The sequence below is a fragment of the Pipistrellus hanaki genome (assembly GCF_964339955.1).
Source record: "Pipistrellus hanaki genome assembly, chromosome: 16".
Taxonomy (NCBI): domain Eukaryota; kingdom Metazoa; phylum Chordata; class Mammalia; order Chiroptera; family Vespertilionidae; genus Pipistrellus; species Pipistrellus hanaki.
In genome coordinates, this window is record NC_140518.1 from 48,265,642 (window position 1) to 48,272,605 (window position 6,964).

The 6,964-nt window shown below is 49.6% G+C and overlaps 1 pseudogene across 1 annotated transcript; it reads right to left on the bottom strand.

Annotated features, from left to right (window-relative positions):
- Nucleotides 1–5,535: 5,535 nt before the first annotated feature.
- Nucleotides 5,536–6,333, bottom strand: LOC311611642 (TIP41-like protein; annotated as a pseudogene). The gene has a single exon. The product of its transcript is annotated as a TIP41-like protein (transcript).
- Nucleotides 6,334–6,964: the final 631 nt, after the last annotated feature.

Sequence of the window (6,964 nt, forward strand, 5' to 3'; positions counted from 1 at the left end):
ACACACACTCACACACACTCACACTCACACGCATACACACACATACACACACACACACACACTCACACACACACTCACACACGCATACACACACACACACGCGCATACACGCATACACACACGCATACACACATACACACATACACACACCCTCACATACACACATACACACATACACACACATACACACACACATACACAGAGACACACACTCACACGCATACACACACGCATACACACACGCATACACACACCCTCACATACACACATACACACATACAAACATACACACGCATACACACATACACACACATACACACACGCATACACACACACTCACACACACACACACACACACACACACGCAGCCACCTCTGCCTCTGACCCGGTCTGCTGTCCCGGTGTGTCCCAGGCGTGGGCCGGACAGCGTTTGCCTCCTGTTTCCCCGGCGCGGTCCCCGTCGGTGCCTGTTGGAGCCGGGGAGGCTGTCCTTCCTCCCCGAGGCCGATGGCCCCCGCGTGGCCGGCCGCCCTGGCTGTGCGGCGCCCTGGCTGTGCGGCGCCCTGGCTGTGCGGCGCCCTGGCTGTGCGGCGCCCTGGCTGTGCGGCGCCCTGGCTGTGCGGCGCCCTGGCTGTGCGGCAGGCTGCGGCGGGCCCGCCTGCGGCTTGAGGCGGGTGGAAGGAGGTGAGCACGCGGGAGCAGCGTCCAGCCAGTGACCCACGGTGGCCACGGGGATGGCGATGGCCGGGCCCAGGCTCCCGGGCTCCCAACACCGGCCGCCCCGGGTGGCTCCTGGCCAAGGCACGGCTGCCTCCACCTCAGAGTCCAGGCTTATGCCCCCACTGGGCTCAAAGCATTCCTTCATCTGACCCGCCTCTCCTGACCCCAGCCCTCTGCTGGCAAAGACAGGGCGCTGGGCGCCTGGTAAGAGAGGGTGGGATGCTGCAAACCTCCCTGGGAGCTCAAGGGATCCCCAGAGAGTGACCGAAACCTCAGCCTCTGCACTAAGCTTAGTCCCAGGTTCCCTCACACTCCACCCTCACCCTAACCTCAGCCTCACCCTCACCCTAACGTTATCCCTAACACAACGCTCACCCTCACCTCCACCTCACCCAACCCTAACCCTAACCCTAGTCCTAACCCTAACCCTAACCCTCAGCCTCACCCTAACCCGAACTCCGCCCCAGTGGCCCGCCAGCACCCCGTCCCTACCACCAGCCTGTTCCTCTGGGACCCCCGATCCCCCGCCCAGCGGATGCCCCTACGGGGCCCTGGGCGCCGCCTCATTTTATGGGAAATGAGACGTGGGCACCGGTGCTGCCCCCACCGGCCCCAGGGCCCCCCTCAGCCTCCACCTCCCTCTGCCCGGGACCCGCAGGTCCGCTGTTCCAGCGCCTGGGCCGCGTCCTCCACCCGTAGGAAGAGTGAGGATGGGGGACCCCCCCACCCCCCCGCAGCGTCCCGGGGCCTCCCTCTGCGTCCACGTTCAGTCCAAACTCCTCCGAGCGGTGGGTCCTCGCCGCCTCGCTTCCCGCTCCCCCAGCTCCGCCCTCTGGGCGCCCCCGCTTCTGGGGGACACCGGCCTCCGGGGATGCCCCCGCAGGCTCCAAACCTGCCCCCTCCTGTCCGGTCTGACTTCTCACCGCGCCTCTGAGCGACGCAGGGCCTTTCCCGGGCTGCCTTGTTATTTTCATTATTTGTGGGCGCACTCTTGTCCCTCCACCGCTGACTTCCAGGCTGAATGATAATGTAAAAGGGACGCTGCGCAGGACCCTCCAATTCACCCCGAGAGGGTCTCACCCACCCTTCCCGCAGCCAGCTGCTGCTCACACTGCCTCCCACTGCCCCCAACACCCTCCACACCTGCCCTGCCTGCACTCCACACCAGCCGGCTCCTGCCTCAAGGACGCATCCTGCTTCCAGCCCACCAGGTCTCCCCACAGCTTCCTGGGCTCCCTCTCCCAGCTTTCAGGTTAGCTGTTTGACTGGGTCGCCTGCTCAAGAGTCTTTCTCTGACGGCTCTCACTGGCACCTTCTTCTCTCCCTGCTCCGCTCTTCTTCCTGGCCCTTATCAATGCCTGTTGTTTTGTATATTCCTGTTTCTGATGCCCCTCCCCCACCAGAATGTGGGCCCCTCTAGGCCCAGGCTGAGTCCCCATTCTCACTCTGTCCCCAGCACCTGGCACAGCGCCTGGCACAGCGCCTGGCACAGCGCCTGGCACAGAAGCCCCTGACATTGCAATGGGACCAGAAGCGGCAGACCCGTGCTGTGGCAATCCGCAGGAAAAGGAACACAAATCGGATTGTAAAGCATATTTAGCCCTGTTCATAAGAAAATGTGAAGTAAAACTAAATTCAGATACTTCTCACTCAGGTCAGCAAAAACGCAAAGGTCTACCGTGTTTCCCCGAAAATAAAACATCCTCTGAAAATAAGACCTACTTACAGGTTTCCTTCTGAGTGAAATATAAGGCATCCCCCCGAAAATAAGACACCCCCCCCCCCCCCAAGGCTCTGTCTCAGAATGAAAATTAATTTACCGTAAACTGGTCGCTATGGCTGCCCCAACTGGCATCTAGCAACCAGTGACTTTACGCAGAGTCCTGACGTCACTGCTGTGTGGAGGCGGAGCGGAGGTCAGAGTGAGTGGTGAGCACAGGGCGGGAGAGAGGAGGAGACTTTCGCAGATGCGTGTAGAAGAACAGGAGGATTAGAGCGGACGGACGGGACGTGGCCAAGGTGGAGAGTGCTGGTCTTTCTCTGGTGACACTACCTGATGCTCGCGGCTGCCCTCCTGATGACTGAAGGTTCTCAGTCAGTGGCAGACCCTGCTCCAGCCCAGATCCAGGCCCCAGGGGGTAAATGTCTGATAAAGGGCTAGGGGGGATGTCTGGTGAAGGTGTTCAGTGGCACAGGGTGGGGGGAGGGGGATCACTTAAAATGACACAGGAGGATCAGAGGGGGCAATCAAAATGACACAGGAGGATCAAAAGGGATTACTAAAATGGAATCCCCCCTCTGATTCTCCTGTGCCATTTTGATCCCCCTTCTGATCCCCCCTGTGTCATTTTAAGTGATCCCCCTCCCCCTACCTTGATAACCCAATTCCTTTTTTTTACCCCTAGAAATGAGCACAAAAAGAAAAAGCTACTCCATGGAGTACAAGAAAGGAATCATGGAAGACTCTTGGGGCCAAAATCTTACTGCTTTCTGTAAAGAGAAGATGTTGAATATCCGATTGGTCTGAAAATGGCGAGCAGAGTATGGTAACCTCATTGAACAAGTGGACAAGGGAAATGCTAAAAAGTGCAAGTGTGGATCAGGTCGGCAACCATTATTTTCCGAGCTGGAAGACCTGATCTGTGAATGGGTTGTTGACAGGAGAGCAAAGGCTTTGGTTGTGAATAGGGCTCAGATTCAAGAATTTGCCCTTGCAATGGCACCACAGTTTGACATAGCCCCCGAAGACTTCAAAGCATCACAACGCTGGCTGGATAATTTCCTTCAGCGAAGTGAACTGTCTTTAAGAAGATCTACAACCTTGTTTAGGTTGGAAGATACTCAAGTTATTAAGCGAGCACTTGCATTCAAGTCCTTTATTGATGATGCTGACTTCTCTAAATACAATCTTTTCAACATGATTGCTATGGGTGAAACTGCAGTGTTTATGGGCCAATCATCTCAAACAACAATTGAACAGGGGGTGCCTCCTTAGTGTGCATTCCCTCCACTGCTTACGAAAGTGCACGTGTTTCCTGTATTTTGGCAATTTGTCTGGATGCAACTAAAATCCCACCTTTAATCATTTCTAAGGGCAAGAAGGGAAAGATTGAACATGTTTTGGGCATTTTTATTCTTGAAACTGAAAAAGCCTGGGCCACACAAGCAGTTATAAGGAAGTGGGTTGATTTAATGCTGCCGCTTGTTATGCAAGGGAGCCAAAGAGGTCTGCTAGTCTGGGATGCAGCCAGCACTCACTGAGCTAAAGACATGAACACATTTCTTCACGAAAGAAAAATAGATCAGATAATGATTCCCGCAGGAATGATGGCCTATCTCCAGAGTCTTGATATTGCAATAAACAAGCCATTCAAAGACAAATTGAGCATGGAAATTAATGACTACATTGAAAATAGAATGGAGAGAAATCCATTGGAAACTTTGTGAAACCTAAACTGCAAGAAGTTGTGACTTGGGTGAAAAATTCATGGGACAAAATCACTGACAGTTGCATTGCAAATGCACTGTGAGCAGGCTACCTTGACAAGAAGTACTCATTTAAAGACAGTGCTATTGCTAAACATGAGAGATTTGGTCCCCTGATTCTGAAAGAAATGGAGTCACAAGAAATTCACCAGGAAATTCAGGAATTGGATTGTTATGATGATGTTCCAGAAGATGATGACATGATTGTCATTGAATAAAGGAGTAAATTCTTGATAATGTAGGATTCACAGTTTGTCTGGTTTGTGTTGACAACTACCGTACTACCGTACTGTATACAGGTAATAAATTTCCTTTATTTTCATTTAACAATAAATGTGTACTGTATTCTTCTTTATGGAAAAATAAGACATCCCCTGAAAATAAGACCTAGCGCATCTTTGGGAGCAAAAATTAATATAAGACACTGTCTTATTTTCGGGGAAACAGGGTAGAAGGGAGGGATGGAGGGAGGGAGGGAGGAGGAGAAGAAGAAGGAGGAGGAAGAGAAAAATATCATGAGAGAGAGACACATCCACTGATTTGTCTGCATATGGCCTGGCGGGAGTGGGGAGCAAACCGAAACCCAAGTATTTGCCCTTGGCTGGGAATCAAACACAAGACTGTTCGATGTGCAGGCTGAAGTTCTAACCACTGAGATAACTGGCCATGACTATAGCCTTGGTTTGGAAGTCTATTTTGTCTGGTAAGTATTGCTATCCCAGGTTTTTGTTTGTTTCCATTTCAAAAAATGCCTTTTTAATCCCTTTATTTTTAGACTGCGTGTGTCTTTCAATCTGAGGTGAGTCTCCTGTAGGCAGCATATGTAAGGGTCTCGTTTTCTTATCCATTCAGTAACCCTGTGTCTTTTGTTTAGAGCATATACTCCATTTACATTTAAAATATTGATAGATTTTTAGTTATTGCCAATTTATTATGCATATTTGAGGTCCCTTGGCCTGGCCTGTGCCCTCTCATGATATGGAACCCCTCGAGGGATATCTGATAGCCGGTTTTGGCCCGATCCCTGCAGGCCCGATTCAGACAGCCCAATCCTGTGCATTACACGTCTGTCCCTTAGTGGTCAGTGCACATCATAGTGACCGGTCGACTGGTTGTTTGGTCGCTTATGCTTTTATATATAGAGATATTTTCTTTTTCGTCTAATTTATTTTGAGTGTAACCTGCCTGCGACAATCTTATACTTTTTTTCTTTAAGGCTACAGGAAATCTGCACATAGACAAGGCAATAATTATGATAATAAAAATGCCCCCATCCTCAGAGCCAAAGTCTCCATCACATTCCATAGTGAGTGTGTGTACATTCACACTCTATTCTACAGCTGCATTTTCTTGTGAGTCTGTGGGGTTATGAACATTTCTTTCTGGAAACTTTAGCTTCTCACAAACTGCCTTCGTGATCAGTAAATACTGTGATATTTCATGAGGTTCTGTGAAGAGGAAGGTGAAACACGTATTAAATTATCAGTTTTAGCTCTCCTACAATATCTATTCTTGTAATGTGTATGTCTTGTTGGCCTCGTGGTGTGGTAAATCACCCCATCGATTCTCAAGAAGCCTGCAGCAGCCGAAGGAGCGGAAGGCATTACTTTAATTTGTACACTAAGGCTCGAAGCTCCATGATCATGAACTTCATCCTCAAACAGGAGAACTTCTTTAAAAAACTTAATCTGTTCTCTGGCTTTCAATTTCTACCTATATGATCTGTTGTTGGTACAACGTTCAACATAAGTGATTTGCCAAATAATGTTCAGTTCTAATTGGTTGTAGAGGTCCCATCATGTGGTTTATTAACCTCCCTGAAGGGCCCCCCTCTTTCCTGCTTTTCTGCCACTCCTCCACACAGGCTTCTTTAAGCCTCTCTTGGCAGGTGGTTACTCCCCTGAATACATCTGGAGCATTAAACTCAATCTCGGAGCCAGAACCATGCTGGATTCTTAAACCATGTTGTCTCCAAACATCATTTCAGGGAGAGAAGGCTTATTCAATAAATACATCAGCTCACTTCTCCACGCCCACTGACCACATGATGTGGGTCTTGGCCATTGTCAGCTTCCGGAGCACAAAGGAGAGGTCTTGTTGGCTGCTCTGGAAGCCATGGGCCATCATGACCGAGGAGGGGCCAACAGTATTGTCTTCTTAAAGAAATCTCTTGAACACTGCTTGCAATATGGGTTGGTGGTGATGAATTCTTTTAGTTTTTGTGTGGGGGGTGGGGGTGGGGGAGAGAGGAGGGTATTTTTTGCCTGCAGAGCTCTTTACCTGTCTTTCAATTCTGAATGATAGCTATGCTGGTTAGAGTGATTTTGGTGGTAAGTCTTTGCTTTTCATTCCTTTGAATATTTCTTGCCAATCCCTTCTGGCCTGCAAAGTTTCTGTTGAGAAATCAGCTGACAGTTTTATGGGTGCTCCCTTGTGGGTAACTAACTGCTTTTCTCTTGCTGCTTTTAAGAATCTATCCTTGTCTTTCTTTAACCTTTAGCATTTTAATTTTAATGTGTTTTGGAGTGGGCCTCTTTGTGTTCATCTTGTTTTGGACTCTCTGTCCTTCTTAGACTTGTATGTCTTTTTCCTTCACCAGATTAGAAAAGTTTTCCATCATTATTTCTTCAAATAGATTTTCCATTCTTAGTTCTCTGTCTCCTCCTTCTGATAATCCCTATGATGCAAATGTTGGTACATTTGAAGTTGTCCCACGGGCCCCTTAAACTATCATTCTTTTTATTTATTTATTTTCTGT